This window comes from Equus asinus, chromosome 22 (assembly GCF_041296235.1).
Source record: "Equus asinus isolate D_3611 breed Donkey chromosome 22, EquAss-T2T_v2, whole genome shotgun sequence".
Classification (NCBI taxonomy): Eukaryota; Metazoa; Chordata; class Mammalia; order Perissodactyla; family Equidae; genus Equus; species Equus asinus.
Window position 1 is genome coordinate 53,451,955 of NC_091811.1, and position 16,255 is coordinate 53,468,209.

Genomic DNA, 16,255 nt, shown 5'->3' on the forward strand with positions numbered 1-16,255 from the left:
GTTTAATGAAGATGATTCTAGAGAGCTCTGAGCTCCCTCCCACCTAGAACCTTGGTGTTCCAAATACTGACAGAAGTCAGGCCCCCCCTGAGGTCGTGTCATCTCTGGCATTCTCGGCAAGCGGAGGATGTGTGCCTCCCACCGGGACAGAACCACTTTCTGCTTCCTGCTGTAAGTTTTGGTATGTGTTCTCCCCCACAGAGTGGGAGCTCTTGGAGGGCAAGCAGATCCCATCCGACACATCTGTGATCCCAATGTGGTTGGAGTTGGGGGTGGGGACACAATACAAGAACCCAGGACCTGCTGGCTGACTGGGTGTAGCCAATGCCCAAGGGTGAGGGGACGGGGGAGGAGGCTGGGGTTGAGTAGGGGTTCATGTCTACACGGTATTGGAAGTCAGCACGGGGAGATCTGACTGGTGGCGGTGCTGGGGGAGCAGCCCCACGAGCTGAGCTGCCAAACGGCTGCAAGATTGACCTTCAAGTTCTGGACTTGGTTGAAGGGAGGTGGGGGTGGGGGTGCCAGTCCCGTGTACCAAGGGCAGTCACCTGGGCACCCCCCTCCCCACCCTCGCCCACCCTGAGGCTGAGGGCTGAAGTGCAGAGGCAGGTTCCAGCCTGGGGGGGGGGGGGACAGCCGCCACTAACGGGTGAGGGTGGAGATGGGGACTCTGCGTTGTGTTTGACTGGAAGCTGGGAGGGAAGCAGGTGGCAAAGCTGAGTGAGTAACCACTTTCCCAGAGCAGCAAATCTCGCCGCCTCAGGAAGGCCCACAGACGCGGCGCCGCCTCCCGCGCCCACGCCGGGCCCTTCTCCTGGCACACACCCACCCCCGCTCCGCACCGCCCGCCCGCCCGCTCGCTCCAGCCCCCTCTCCCGGCCCCAGACGCGCCCCAGCACACTCGACCCCATCGTAGACGCCCACAGCGTCTCCGCGGCAACCTCGCCTGCGGGTCCTCTCTTCTTCCCTTGCCCTACCCCATCCACCGCCCCTCCATCCCCACGCCCCACAGGCCCTTCAAAATCGGGGGGAGGGGCTCCTCGCGGCATCCCGGTCCCTGAGGGGCTGGTCGCGGCGGGGGCGTGGCCTGGGCAGGCTCGCGGAGCTTCGGGGCGGCCTCGCCCTCTGCTGGGAAGACTCGGGAACTGCTCGACCTCCCCGTCGTCGCGTCCTTGCCCAGCCCCCTGGGCCGCCTGGTTTCAGACCCTCCTTGAGCTCTCAGCCATCTCTCTTCTTTCCTTGACCTGACCCCTGGAGGACCTCAGATGTGTAAATGTCGGTCCCGGTCCCAGCTATGCTGCAGGGTTTCTGCGGCAGAGTCGCAGCCTCCTGAGGCTCGGGTTCCTTCCTTGGGAAACAGCAGTTGTGAAGACAAATGCAGGACCGTGAAAGAAGACACTTTGTTACCCTAAAGGGAGCGTCTGAGCATGAGACGTGGCGGTTGTTAATGCTAAGGGCGTTCTCTCCGCCTTCTGGGGGGGCAACATCTTTCTCCCTGTCCCAGGGCCACAGTGGAAGGAGAGGTATAATTCATCCCTAGAGAGCATCACATTTTGATGTACTGCCTTTCAGTCTTCCTTTCTACATATATAAACGTATTTGTGTATTTTAATACAAATGTCACCCATACTTTACATGCTGTTTATGTCCTGCCTTTTTCTTTTTCCCAGTGCACAAGTCATGGTTAAAAGCCTGGATTCTGGAGTCACACAAACCCGATTCGAGTCCTTGTTCTGTGACTTGATATTTGTGTCTTTGGGCAAGCCATGTAACTCCACCATTCTCAGCCTCAGTTTCCTCTGATGCCAGGAAAACCCACTTGCCAGGCTGTGTTAGGGCCCCAGGCATAGCCAGCTCAGTGTGTGTTGATTATGTTATTGTGCTTGTGTTTCGAACAGGACTCTTCTCTAGCTGCGTGATTCTTGGAGCATGCAAGGCTCCCTCCTCCATGTGTTCTCCCTTCCACATGTGCCATCACGCTAAGAAAGGGCGAGATCTTCTCTGAGCTCGCTCTCTCCCCAACACTGCTTTTGGCCACATGGGTCTCATTACTCCTCCTGCACACCCAGAATTTCCCCTTCTCGGTGCCCTCGAGCTCATCCTCAGCCTCCCTGGCCTTTTCCCCAGATAAGGGCCCTTTCCCTGTCTTCCCTGGGGTCTCTCCCTCCTTGTGGCCTCCTCAGAGAAGCCTCTGTGACCGTTCCTTCGTAATGAGCAGCCTCGGTCATTCTCTAGCCACTTACCTGCTCTGTTTTTCTTCATAGCGCTTCGCATTACATGGCATTATGTTGTGTATGTTTTTATCTGTGTGCCTGCCGCCCAATGTATCTCCGTGGAAGTTGGGGACTTTCTGAGGTTTTTTTCCCCCACCTCTGTGGTTTCTAGAAGACTGCCTGGCACGTAGTAGGCTCTGGATAGATCTTTGTGTGAATGGGAATAAAGCCGCCGCCGCTCACCTTTCTCCCTTCAGAGGCAGCAGCCCAGTAGAGGCCACTTCCGTCCAGTAGAGGGCACCACCACACAGCATTTTGGGGTCTCCCAGGGCTGGAGCTGGAATGGGAGATATTTATAAGGCCCACAGGCCTGTCTCCTCCCGCTCTGTGGGCGCTCAGTCGGGTTGGGACCGGAAGCAGGAGGGCCCCCCGCGCTAATCTGCCCTGGCAGCGCGGAGCTGGCATGCCCTGGCCGCATCCTCCGTTGCACTCGGGTGCCCGAGGTCGGAATACCCTGCCGGGCGCCCTGGACACACCCCTTAGCAGCTGATGCTTTTGGACAGATCACACCCTGTCCTGGGCTCTACAAAATGAGGGCAGTGACACAGGCCTCGGCGCTCGCTCACGGGTTCGCTGGGAGGCCCAGACAGCAGGGTGTGAAATGTTCCGCGAATGTAAACACCAGACAAATATAATTTATGCATGCCTTTATTGGCCGTGGCAGCAGACTAGCCACCAAAGAGGAGAGCTTAGAGGGAATGCAAGGCGGACTGAAGGTGGGTTTATGAGGGGGATTAAAATAGTGAAGGAGAAAGAGGTTAAAAATAACAAGTACCTTTCACCAAGAGCTTATTAGGAGCCAAGGCTGGGGAAAATGATCTGCAAACTTCGTCTAATTATAGCTGACACTTAGACGGTGCTGCCTGTGCCAGGCACCGTTGAAGGGCTTTATGCAGAGAAACTCACCGGGTCCTCACAATTTAGGGATCTGGGTAGTATTACTGCCCCTATTCTACACATGAAGAAACTGAGGCACAGAGAGCTGAAATAACTTGCCTGAGGCCACACAGATAGACTGAGCAATCGCCCTCCCGGAATGTTCTCCTAAGCCCTCATAGTCACAACCACACCAGAAAGGAGATATTATGGTTCCATTTCTCAGATGGGAAACTGAGGCTCAGTGAGCTTGCAAAGCCATGATGTGAATAACCGTTATCTGAAACCTGCTTCACCACCAAGCGATGCTTTCCGGTCCCCACCAGAGTTAGGAAGGGGCATCAAGATGGGTACAGGGTTCTCACAGAGGGGCCAGGGGAGGCCATACTGGGCTGAGTGGGTGAGGCCACCAAAGAAAGGCTGCTTGGTGGCCTCAAACGGAAGGAAGGAGGCTGAGCCATCTTCTGGGCCAGGTTAGGAGGGAGGAAGCACAAAGTGGGCTGGTAGACACCAGGCTGTCCACAAGCATCACACCCAGCCTGTGAGCTCCCCCATGCACAGTCCTCCACAGAAAGAACTGGGGCTCTGAGGGGCTGGCCTCACAGTGGAAGGTGGGAGCAGCCCTATCCCTTGTCACAAGTGCCCCCAGCCCAGTCCCTGGCTTCCAGCCTATTACATAAGCTGCCCCATACCTAGGGACTGGAAATAGCCATGGCTGTGCCGGGCTGGGCTGGGGGCATGATGAATGGTCCCCAAGAGCATCAGCTGACTCCTTCTGAAGTGACCTGAGGTCCTCTTGAAGTGCCTGCTGGCAGATCAGGTTACCCGGCCCTCCCTGGGCGGAGGCTCTGCCTGGCCTGCAGAGGACAGTTCCAAAGTGACTCTGCGTCTGGACATTTATGGTGCGAGTGTCTGAAGGATCATCCCACTCAGAAGCCTGAGTGGCTAGGGCAGCTCACAGCCTCACCACACCCACTGCAACCTCCCTGGGTGCTGGGAGCCAGAGCCTTGCCAGAGAAAGTACTGTGGGATCTCTGCAGCCAGCACCAGGGAGAGCTGGGAGCTCTGCTAAGAGAGCCAGAGAAATGAGGGCCAGGATGGGCGCTGCTGGCAGGGGCAGGGGGCGGGCGGGAGGGTGACAAGGCTGCAGGCTCCATTAGTCCAGGGCTGCACTCCACTTCCATCCGCATGTCTCCTGTGTCATAGCCCACTCTGTCACCACCCTCAGGGCCGCTGGATCCAAGGAGGTGCCCACACACAGTGACGCCCAGTGGAGAGGGCAGAGCTGCTCTTCGCGGTGCTCAGCTGTCAGGGCAGGGCTCCCCTCCAAACGCCTGCAGCAGCACTCCCTGGAAAGGCCCTGCCCCTGCCTCTGCCACCCTCCCCATGTGCCTGTGCGCCCTGGACTTCTGAGGCCATAGAGCGGGCACAGGGGAGACAGGCCCAAAGGTATGCCAGAGAGCTAAGGGGTACCCACTCCACTGCCAGGTAAACCTGGACGGAGAGAGGCTTGGTTTCCTGTGCCCTCCCGCCTGCTTCCATGTCTCTCCAGCCCCCACCCCCAACCCCGGGGAGTTATCACCCGTAACCAGAGCTGGCTCTCCTGGTGAGAGCCGGAGGAGCAGCATCGCTAGGCAACTGGGATAGCACGCAAGATCCAGCTAATCCGGGCTGCCCTGGCACGCCAGGCCCAGCAACCCTCCAAGGGGGCTGCCTGCTGACCAGCAGCACACCCCCAGAGACAGATGCTTAAAAACGTCTACCTCTTTCCACTCCAGGAAACCCTAAGTTCTAGCAAACCCCAAGGTCTGGGCAAAGAGGACCTTTTCTTTCCATGCCCTCCCTACTCTCCCTGTCCCTGTGTCCTTTCACAGCACAGTGAAAAATCTGCAGACCTCTCTGCAGGGCTTGGCTCTGTTGCAAGCCATGACATTCAGGGCAAATCACTTCACCACTCCAAACCTCAGACTCCAATCTGGGAGGCAATGACCAGGGGTTCAAGGCACAGACTTTGAGGCCACACCAACCCGGATACAGATCCGCTCTGCTATTTCTCAGCTGTGTGACATCTGTTCCCTCAATACTAAGCAGTACCTACCTCAGAGGGCTGTTGAAAGAAGGAAGAGACAAAGCAAGAGAAGTACTTAGCCAGAGCCTAGCACACATTTGGCCCAGGACTCCTCTCCAGCCCCATGTCCCGAAACTCTCCCTTAGTCCCTGGGCTCTAGTTACTCACCTTATTCTGCTGCTCGAAGGAACCAAGCCCTTTCCCACCTCTGGGCTTCCACACATACTGCTTCCTCTCCCGGGAACACTTGGCTCTTCCCCCAACTCCCCACCCCACAGACACTCCTTAGTTTAAAAGCTGCTTCCTGGGGCAGGCCCAGTGGCCGAGTGGTTAAGTTCCTGCGCTCTGCTTTGGCGGCCCAGGGTTTCGCCGGTTCAGATCCTGGAGGCTGAGGCGGCATCCTACATAGCACAACCAGAGGTACTCACAGCTAAAATATACAACTATGTACTGGGGGGCTTTGGGGAGAAGAAAAGAAAAGAAGATTGGCAACAGATGCCAATCTTTAAAAAAAAAAAAAAAGCTGCTTCCTTGGAGAAGCATTCCCTTATCCACCACCCCTGTCTAATTTACAACTCCCCATTGAATTATCTCATTGGTATCCTGCATTTCCTTTTCTCTTTATGCCACTTAGTACTTATCTGTAAGATGGTTTCACATCCGTCTCCCTTACTGGGCTGTAAGGAGCCGGGTAGGAGAGAAGGAGCTGTATCTGTTTTGTTCTTTGCTGTGTCCTCAGCGAGGACGTTGACCTAGGTGTTCTCCAAAGTACATTCCAGTTTTCTGTGTCTTTATGTCTTATTTCTTCCTTGCTCTCATTTCCAAGTTGACCTAAATAATTTTTGCACCATTTCTTAGGTTCACTGAATCTCTAAGAATTGGGATCTAACTGGAAAGACAGTTCAAGAATTAAGGCCGCTGACCCTTAATGACACTCCATCCCCCTCAGGACTGGCTGGACCAGATTTACGACAGCACGTCCGCAAACAGCCCCTGCTGATTTCGAGACCCCTCTTCCTCATCCACGCTAAGACGTCTATTTGCATACGCCAGACTCGAGGGAAGCGGCCAGCGGTGGCTGATTTGCATGCTCTCGTGCTATTGGTTGGGAGGGCGGCACGGGAGCCAATGGCTTGCAGCAGCGTTTACCCGGCGCCGCCTGGTGAGGTAATGGAATCCTGGCTGGCCCCGGCCGCCGGCGCGGGCCCCCGCCCTCCCGTGACGTAGCGGCTTCCCCGGCCCCACCCGGCGCGGCGCGGCCGCCCCCGGGAGCGCGCAGGGGGCCCGGCCGAGGCGCGGCGGGCGGCGGGGTCTGCCTGATCCTTCCGGCCCGGCCCCTCGGGCAGGGCCCGCCGGGCCAGATCCGATCTCTGGCGACGTGGAGAGCCATCTGGAAGCTGACAGCGGAGGATTACCGAAGTCTGCTCGTTTGGGAGTGCCGGGCCGGCCTCTCACTTCGTAAATCACGCGGTTCTGCATTTGTTTACAACGAGCCTGTTTGATTTTGCAATTTAAAAAATGAGTTACAGAAGATTTCTGTTTGTTTTTAATAAAGAGCCTGGCTTGCGTTTAGGGGAGATCTTGGCGTTCATTTCAGCTGTCACCTCCAGCCTGGTGACCTTGGCCACTTTTTCGTGCCGGCCCTGACTGCCTCCCATGGCAACGAGGGAAGAGCAAATGTGGAGGCGCTTCGAAAAAGCACCCAGCGGGCCGCCTCATCCTTATGTAATGCAGAGCATGTAACCCCATCTGGGCGGTGTCCCTGGAAGGCCCCTGATCCCTGGGACAGCCCCAGGAAGGTCCGGTCTTTGTGCCCCCATTTTTCTTTCTTTCCCTTTAATTCCTCCTAAACCTGGGGAGGGGTGGGGGCACCCCGGTCGAGTATTTCTTGATCCTCAAGATAAAGAAAGGAATCATGAAGGGAATCCGCGCTACAGCCCCTCTCCTCATCGAGGGCCAGGCCTGGGCAATGGAGGTCTTTTTGGGCCCAAATGGGCAGGGGAACCCCCTTGACATCCTTTTCCCCCACGCGCCCCAGTGAGGGAATGGTGCCTCCCCTACTGGTGTGGTTGGATCAAGGGTTTCTGCTATTGTGAGATGGAGGGCCATATGGGGAGGACCACTAGGGGTCTGGCTGATTGTCGTGGGTCCTGGGGCTTTCCATCCCCAGAACCTCAATCCTGCCTCTGCCCCATACCTATGAGCTTCGGGTCAGCCTTTCTCCTCCAGGCGAGGCCCTCCCTTCTCTCTGCCTTTCCTGGTCCTGGCTCTCCCTTCACACTGTGCCCCATGTTCCCTTCTTCTCATGGGGCCTGTCAGATTAACCCTCTAGATTCCACCCCAATGCCAGCTCAAGGCCTCTTGGAGGCTGCCTCTTGGCCCTTCTGGCAATGTTTTTATAACTGTTGTTGTGTCCTGCCTCCCAATCAGACTAGGAGCCAGCTTTCTGCAGGAAGATCTTGTCCTTCTCCCTTAGGAACTTCCCAGGATGTGGAACAGCACCGGCCGCAGTGTCTGTTTTCCCCTCTAGTCCCAGCTCCTCGGCCACGCGAGTAGTTGACCTCCTCTCCCCTTGGTTTTCCTACCTGCAGTAGGGGCTGTGTTGTCGTTCCTGGAATTTGTGTAGAAAGAGGAGGGGAAGGTATGAAGGAACGAGACGGTGGGTTGAAAGAGAGCCCCGGTCTGGGAGTCGGAAGCTCTGGTCTGTGGTCCTGGCTTGGCCACTGACAAGCTGAGTGACCTGGATCAAGCAGACAATAAGGGAGCTGAAATTCACTGGACATCCGTAATGACACTAAGAGGTGACATTGCCCCCATCATCTGTGCAGCTCCTCAAGGCCCCAAATAAACACACCAGCTGGGCAAAGCTGTGGTGAGTGCTATGCATGTACAGCTTCAAGACCAGGTCCCCAGCCCTCCTTCCCCCAATTCCTCCTGCACGGAAATGGCAGGTCTGTCACTACGTGCCAGACTCCTTGCTGCATTCTTTCTATCTGCTATCAAAGATGCGTTCTTCACGGGGCCGGCCTGGTGGCCTAGCAGTTAAGTTTGCAGCCAGTTCGGATCCTAGGCGCAGACCTACACACCACTTATCAAGCCATGCTGTGGCGGGCGTCCCACATATAAAATAGAGGGAGATGGGCATGAATGTTGGCTCAGGGCCAGTCTTCCTCAAAATAAATAAATAAATAAATAAGAGAAAAAGATGCACTCTTCATGATGACTCTGTGAGATGGATATGTTATCATCCTGAGGTTTCAAATAAAGAAAGTGAAGCCCAGAGAAGGTGAGTAACTTCCTTGAAGTCACACAGTTGGAAATGGTTGGAAGCAGTCTCAATCTCAGGCCTCTGGAGCCTGTGCTCCCTCTCGTGCCTCACGCTGCTGTCATGAGCCACACAGGTGTGTGTGTTTTAGCATTACATATTTTAATATAGGTTTTACTTCATTATAAAACAGGACAGGATATAATAAAGCCAAGTTGTGCTTACGTATTTATAGAAGGGAGAGACCTCTGTGGGCTGGAAGCCTTCATGGAAAAACTGGTAACTGAGCCTTTTTTTTTTTTTTTATCCTTCCTGTCCAAATAAATGTATTTCTCCTACACAGGCAAATATTTTAAAAATGTATTTCAAAAGTTAGATTTCTGGAAAAAGAAAAAGAGGGGGTAGTGGCTTCTTTAAAGAGCCCATTTGGAAAGAAGTCTTGGGGTAGGAAGAAGAGCGGGTGGGGGAGGAAGCAGCCGGCCCAGGGCTACCCCCACTTTGCCATTTTTGAAGCCGTGGTTTCTTTGTCTCTAGATCAGCCTAAGACTTGAATCTGGGAGAGAAATGTCAAGGTTCTGAGAAGTTGATTTTGAGACAAGCCAGAGATTCTTGGGATCATTATGAGGAACGAGAGAAAGGGGTTTCCGATTGCCGTAGGAGTTTAGGACAGGTCCAGAAAAGGATTTCTGGGGGTGGACAGGGGGCCGGGGAGAGGAATGTGGCCCTTGGAATGAGGGCTGAGCTGGGGTGTGGGGCCTCTTTAGGAGTTTCGAATGCAGAGGAGATTCTTGGCTGCGTGGGCCTGGCCTGGGTGCCGGCATTGGACAGCCTGCTGGTGATTTAAGGTGGCTCCAGAAACGAGCAGGGGCTGGTGGCTGGTGCAGCCGAGCGCAGGACTGGTCCTGCTTGATGGGTACAGGAGCAGACACTGTCACCCCAACCCCACTCAGCCAGATCCCGGCCCCACTGCTCCAGCTTGGCCTGGCCTGCCTGAACCAGCCACTCCTGAGCGGGCCGCTGTCAGGGGAGAAGGGTCTGCTCAGGATGAGACAGTGCTCCCATTCCCACCGAGTGTTCCAGTCGGGGGGAGGCAGAAACCTTCCAAGCTTCCTCCTGGGGAGGCCTGTGCTTGGAATTTTCTTCAGAAGAGGGTGGGCCACTCACGGCTTCCTGGCCACTGTGGCGAGCCTCTGTGGATGGGGGAAGTCAGACTCCTAAAGGAGAGCGAGGGGAACAACTGAGTGCTTGCTGTGTACACGGCACCTGCACCGGTTATCCATCCTGCCGATAAGCAGAAAAGGTGGATCATATTAGCATGCTCATTTTATAGGTAAGGACACTGAGGCTCAGAGAGGTGCAGTGACTTGCCCTAGGTCACACAGAGTATGGGAGCAGCCAGATCAGTGACTCTACCACCAGGGCCTGGCCCCTGCCTGCACACCTGCCTCTAGGGACGCTTCTCTTCAGGAGAAATTTCACCCTCCCAAGAAGTCCTCTTTCTCTAACCTGCCTTCTTGTGTGGAAGCTGGGCACCCCGCTAGCTGGGTTCCTTGCCCTTGGGATGGCACGCAGGCCAAGCGATGCTGGTGGGGGTGCCCAGGGCACAGAGGGCGGGGGCCCTGTCCCTCAAGCCAGCCTAACTGCTGTGTGACTTCGGGCCGCTACCGCGCGTCTCTGGGCCTCACTTTTTCCACCTCTCCCTTAGGGGAAGCCCCGGGTAAATTTAAGTATAACCCAGCTCCAGGTTTGCCGCCTCGGAAGGGGTTAGCCAGGCCACAAAACCCTCCCCTGCAAAACAGCTCCCCGAGCCCGGTCGCCCCGCCGCAGGCCGGATTATGTAACGGGGTGTGCGGCCCGGGGGTGGGGGGGCCGCGGGGCGGGGCGCTCGCGACTATTCCGGGCGCCGCTATTTTTAGCCCATTGATGAGGCTGCGTCGGCCGCCGCCGCCGGGATTCCGGAGACGTCAATGGGCGCGCGTCACGGTGCCCGCCGGGGGAGGCGCGCCGGGCCGGGCCGGGCGGCGCGGGCTGCGGGGGCGGGGGGCGCGGCGCGGCCGGAACTGCGGGCTGGGGGCTGCGGGCGGGGGCGCGGCGCGGGAGCGCTAGGTGGCGGTGGCGGCGGCGGCGGCACTGGCGGGGGCCCCGCGGCGACCCCGACCCCGGCATGGGCCCCCAGGAGAGGAGCGGCTGCCGCCTTCGGGCGCGCGACCCCGGGAGGCGGGGGCGGAGAGGCCAGCCGAGCGCGCCGGGCCAGGTGAGCGGGCCGTGCGGGGAGGCGGCGCGGTGGTCCCCGGGAGAGGCCCGGGAAGAGTGGGGTCTCCGCGGATGCACGGGGGCGGCTAGGCCCCGCTGGGGGTCCTGCTGGGAACCGGGGCGCGGGGACAGGGACTGGATTCCCAGCGGATCCTGCCAGCTCCGAGTCGGCCCCCAGTGCGGCGGCCAGCGCTTTCTGTCCCCAGCCCGCCAAGGGTGGGGTTTGGCCCGCGAGGGGCGCTGGAGGTGGCCAGGCTGGAGAAATTCCTTCCATTTCCCAGCCAGCTGCGGGGAACGGGTTCCAGGAGTTGGGGAGCTCAGCTGCCAGGACATCGAGCCGGGACCAGAATTGCCCGGGGCAACCCTTTCCTGGGACTGAGTGGAGGAACCGGGCCTGGGGAGGGTCTCCTGGAGTCAGGAGCCGACCGGGGCTTAGAAATTCTGCAGAGGCGACATTTACCGTGGTTTACAGTGAATATGAATTTGAGTTTGGGGCTAGTGTTCACAGCATGGTGGGGAAGGAAGGCTGGGCAGAGGTAGGTGGATTCGCAACAGTCATGCCCAAAGGCTGCTGATGGGTTGAGGGGGCAGACAACAGCCTGGAGAGCAGCTCAGCGGTGCTTGCGGGCTGGTCCTAGACCCACTCCAGTGAATGTTTGGATCAGTGACTTGGATGAAGACTTATGAGGGAAGCCAGCCATCTCTTTGTCGTGACCGAGGGCTGAGAGGTATGACACCATCAAGATCCCAAATGATGGCAACTGGGCAGAAGGATGGACCAAGACTAACAAGATGAATGTGTTGTATTATAAATGTTGAAGGGTGTCCTGAAGTTAGAAAGTCAGCTCAGGGGTCAGTGCCTGGCTCAAAAGCCCAGAACCCAGGGCCCGGGGCTTCCCACCTGCTCTCTGGTGTTGGCTGTGCAATCTGAGGCCTCTACCCACTGAACAGGTCCAACTGGGGAAGAGGGACAGCTGGCCCTGGGCTCCCTGGTGGGGCTCTCTGGGTTCTAATCCCAGCTTTGCCGCTTCTTAGCTGTGTGATCTTGGGTGAGTTGCTTAACATTTCTGGGCTTTAGTTCCCTCATTGGTAAAATGTTCATGATAACCCTTTCTCAGTGTTGTGAGTCTGAAATGAGAAAATGCACGTAAAGTGCTTAGTAATGTATCTAGCACGTGGTGTTCAACAAATATTAGCTGCTGTTATTGTTAACAATAGTAATATGCCCATTTCTGGGTGGGCACGTTGGCCAATACAGAGCTTATGCCCAGGAGGCCAGCAGGACTGCAGAGGGCCTGTCAGCCGTGTCCTGTTACAAGGAGGGGTTTAGTTAAGGAAAGACTCAAATGCTTGATAGGAAGGAGGAGAAGGAGGTTTCGGGTGGGCCCGGAGCAGAGCTGGGGTCCGGGGCTGGGAGTTCCTGGAGTCCGGGTTGTGACTCAGCGTAGGGAAGAACCCTCAGACTTTGGCTGCACCCTGCAACGCAAGGGACAGCTCCTTAGCTGCAATGTCCTCTCCACCTCCTTCCAAGTGACTGGCCAGCTCTCCTCCTGCCCTGTGCCCGTGCATATATAAGTCCTCCTTTCCTCCATCCCGCAACTACTTGCTGAGCCCTACTAGTGCTGAGCTCTGTGTCAGAGATGGGAGACTCTGCAGTGACTGAGACGGACAACTGAGCAAAGCAGCAGCGTTCGTCCTGTGGAGATAATAGAAATAGGTTCCTGTGGGGTGGCAGTGGAGGCTGTCTGAGGAGGTGGAATGAGAATGGAAACCCGATTGAGGAGGAGCTAGCCATACAGACATCCCAGGCACTGACTGCCTGCGGAGGGAACAGCCACTGCAGCGGTCCTGAGTGCGGAAAGCGAGCCCGTGGGGCTGGAGCACAGCAAGGAGGGGGAGCAGGAGCTGGGTGCTGAAGTCTGGCTGGATGCTCCCACCCCGCTGGGGGCATCACTGTCTCCTGCTCCAGCCCACTCAGCCCCTGGTTTGTCCTCTGGTTTGCACAGTGCTGATTGTGATTGACCTTGACTCATTCCTCCATCATAACCCCCTGGGGCCCAGGGACCTTGGTTTGCTCCTTCTGGGTCTCCCGTTGTTCACGGCCTCCCTGCCAGTAGGCCCCCAGTAAATGCTTGTGGAACGGCTGCTGAGTAGGCGATTTTGATCTGGGACGGGAGATGGCATCAGATTCCTGCTCTGAGATGTTAGGAGTCACTTTCTGGGCACCAGCTGGGTCCCTGACTCTGGCCCCGGTTCTCCGACGCAGGTGGGGAAGACCCAGGCGCTCAGGTTGGGCCTGGCTGGGGCAGGAGGTGGTTGGCCCTCCCTGCCCTTCCTCCTCAGCTGTGGGTTGGTGGGGAGAAAAGGGAGGGTTGGGGGGGTCCCTGCGGCCCAGCTGCAGACCCATTTCTGGGGTATGGGAAGATGACAGTGTCATTCTAGGAGGCAGGTGTAGCCGGTGGGGGGCGGGTTTGGAGCCTGACCCTGCCTACTGTTTGGGGCTGGAGGACCTCCAGATGTTCCAGAATACCCTTCTCTCCTTCTCTCCTGTGGCCTTCACTCCCTGCTCCCATCATACTCACAGGGATGTAAGGGTGCTCATAGCTCTGTAAGAGGAGAGTCGGGTACTGTGGGCCACAGGAGCTCCCCTGAGCCTGTGGACCCTGGGGCAGAGGTCAGGAGGGCGAGGAAACCCATCCCCCACCCTCCGATGCCCTCCTCCTTACTCCCTCTGCCTCCCATCATGGAAACATCTGCTTCTCTTTACCAGTCCTCATCTTGGCCTGAAGGGCAGCCAGACAGCCAGAGAAGTCCTGTCCTCACTCTGGGGCCCAGTGGAAAGGGGAGAGGGCTGAATAAGGGTGGGAAAAGGGAAGGAGAGATGTGGGGTCTGGGGTGACCTGGCTGAAGGGGGCTTTGGAACCAGCACGGTCGTAGGGGAGCCCTTGAAGAGGCTGGAGGGGTGGTGCACACAGTTGGCTCCAAAAGGAGAGGCCAGGTGCCCAGAAGTGGCGTGGGACAGGAACCAGGGTCTAGGGTTAGCTTTTGTGTGTCCTCATGTAATTTCTGCTAATAATGATATCACATGTGTGTCTCTGGCCCTGTTCTCAGTCCTTTATACATATTAACTCATTGTAAGCCTGATGGAAACCCCCTTGTTGTGCATTCGAGAGATGTCCGTTACAGACTGTCATTTTTGCAGATGAGGAACATGAGGCACAGAGAACAGAGAGGTTGTGTAACTTGCCCAAGGTTACAAGTGATGGGGCCAGGATTTGAACCCGGGCAATCTGGGATCCAGCATCCTGCTCTTAACCACTCTCCTCCCAGCTGGGCCTTTTCGTTTTGGGACTGGAGTCCCGTCACAGGTTTCCTGAGAGGCCCCATTGCTCTGGTTAGAAGCCTGGGCTGCCTGGAGATGGGGCATAGCGCCCCTGCCCTTTGGGGGCCTCTGAGGTTTTGGGGGTCGAGTTGGAGCCCCTTAAGAATAAAGAGGTATTCTGCTCTGTCTTCACGATAGCTCCCTTTTCTCTGTCTAAAAAATGCCCTTTTGTGCACCTCACGAGGCTGAGAGCTGGACTGAGGCACCCCCACCCAGAAGTGGGGTGTGAGGCTGAGGGGCTGGGTGCTGGCATGTGTCTCCATGGCCCTGAGAACCCTGCCAGATGCTGCTGGCAGCTCCTGGCCACACCCTATATCCCCAAGAGCTGTTTGCTTGGGGTGTGGGCCTCCAGGCTCTGACGCCCACCCCAGGGAGGTCCTTGGGCTGGCATGCCCCTCCTCGTGGCCTGGGTCCTGCCCTTGTTCCTACTGCTGTTTCCTGGCTGTGCTGTCTCCAGGGAAAGTCCTGCTGGCTGGTGTCCCCTCCCTCACACTGACTCTCCCTCTACAGAGGCTTCCACCATGGACAGAGGCCAGCCCCGGCCCCTCTGTGGTGTCCTGAAGGCCCATGGGATGGTTTGAGTGTTGTCCAAGGTCTGTGGGTCCACCCAGAGTGGTAAGTGCTCTGCTGTTGTCCCTTGTACACCCCCTGGGCCCCCGAGCAGGTGGGGCTGGGGGCAGAGGTGGGTGTGGAACTGCCTGAAGCGGATGTGGCTTGGGGAATGGAGGGGGAAGCCCTGCAGAGGTGGCAGGCGAGGTGCGCTCAGCATGGGGAGATCTGATTTCTTCAGTGGGGGGGGATGCAGGGGTGGGGAAGGGAGGAGCCTGATTTTCTTAGTCGGATAGGCTGAGGGGCTCTGGGCCCGGGTGACATGGGCTGGTGGCAGGGGATGGGGGGTGGGGGTGGGGGATGACAGCATGTGCCTGGTTCCAGGAAGCCGCAGGGGTGGGGTTGGGGAGCTCAAGGCTGGGAGTGCAGTGGGGCACACTTGGGGGATGGGAAGCTGACTTGTTTCTAGGGTGTAGACACTGTACCAGAGGGAAGGCCAAGACCACCCCATCCCTCCCTGAAAGGGTGGGGACCACCGCCTCCCCACTATGTCAGGCCTTTAAGTCCAGTGGGGTCTGGTATGGGGGGGTGCCTCTGTGAATGGGGAGGCTCTTGCTCACAAAGGGCAGGGACGGACTCTCTACTGTTCATCCGACATCCCTGATAGGGAACCCCTCGGACTTGTAGCCGTGGCCAGAGGGATCCTCGGCCATTGAGCTCACCTCCTCCTCTTACAGATGAAGAAACTGAGTTACAGGGAGGAGAAGTGACTTTTAAGGTCCTACAGTGAGGACAGTAGAGCCTGAGGATGCTTCCAGAGAAGGTACAAGCTGATCAGTGGGTGAGGGGTGGAGTGTGGGAATGAGATTTCCACCAGGTCTTTCCTTGGGGGCCTGAGATACTGGGATGGGGCCAAGGGCACCACAGTCCTGGCTTCTGTGTTTCCCTGAGGAAGCTGGAGTTCAACCTGGCACCCTGGACAGGGACCCTGGGGTTCCTCCCAGAACAGAGGGCCATCTCTGAGCAGCAACCCCGCTCAGGCCTTGAAAGGTCCCTGGATGAAGCAAGAGCTGGCTGAGGGTCTCCCCCAGACCCCCAAACACTGCTGCCTCGTGTGGAGTTAGCAGAGAGTCCCAGAGAGGTGGCTGGGATGGGGAGGATGGGGTATCCAGTCCGAGCCTGGGTGGCAGGAGGACAAGCCCTGGGAAGCAGGGCCTCCTGTTCCAGGGGCTGGGCTGGGTGTGCACCGGCTCCTGCTGACAGCAGATTCTGTGCCACCAACCTCAGGCTGGGGACAGGGAGAGGAATTCCCAGTGTCCCTGGTCAGCCGGAGAGCTGAACTTGGGAAGCACGTGAGTGAAGATGACAGCAGTGGGCCAGGTGTCTTTCCCTCCACTTGGCCCCCACCTCTACCCTCAGCTCAGACCCAGCCTCCTAAGCACCCAGCCTTCCCTCTGGGAAGGACTACACAGCAGTCCCCGGGGACAGAATTCCTTGTGTTACCCTGTTGTCTGGGTGATGGTGGCGATTGGGTGGAACTCCCATGCCAGACACACTGCCAAGGCCACCCTAAGGGGCTGCCAACCAGG

At 57.5% G+C, this 16,255-nt stretch overlaps 2 long non-coding RNA genes across 2 annotated transcripts; both read left to right on the plus strand.

Moving 5' to 3' along the window:
• Window positions 1-5,503: 5,503 nt before the first annotated feature.
• On the plus strand, window positions 5,504-6,789 carry LOC123279993 (uncharacterized). The gene is made up of 2 exons (XR_006518494.2): window positions 5,504-5,637; window positions 6,076-6,789. It is a non-coding gene; the product is annotated as an uncharacterized lncRNA (long non-coding RNA).
• Window positions 6,790-10,596: 3,807 nt separating this feature from the next.
• Window positions 10,597-15,524, plus strand: LOC139041623 (uncharacterized). Its single transcript, XR_011497093.1, has 3 exons — window positions 10,597-10,736; window positions 14,628-14,732; window positions 15,404-15,524. It is a non-coding gene; the product is annotated as an uncharacterized lncRNA (long non-coding RNA).
• The last annotated feature ends 731 nt before the right edge of the window (window positions 15,525-16,255 follow it).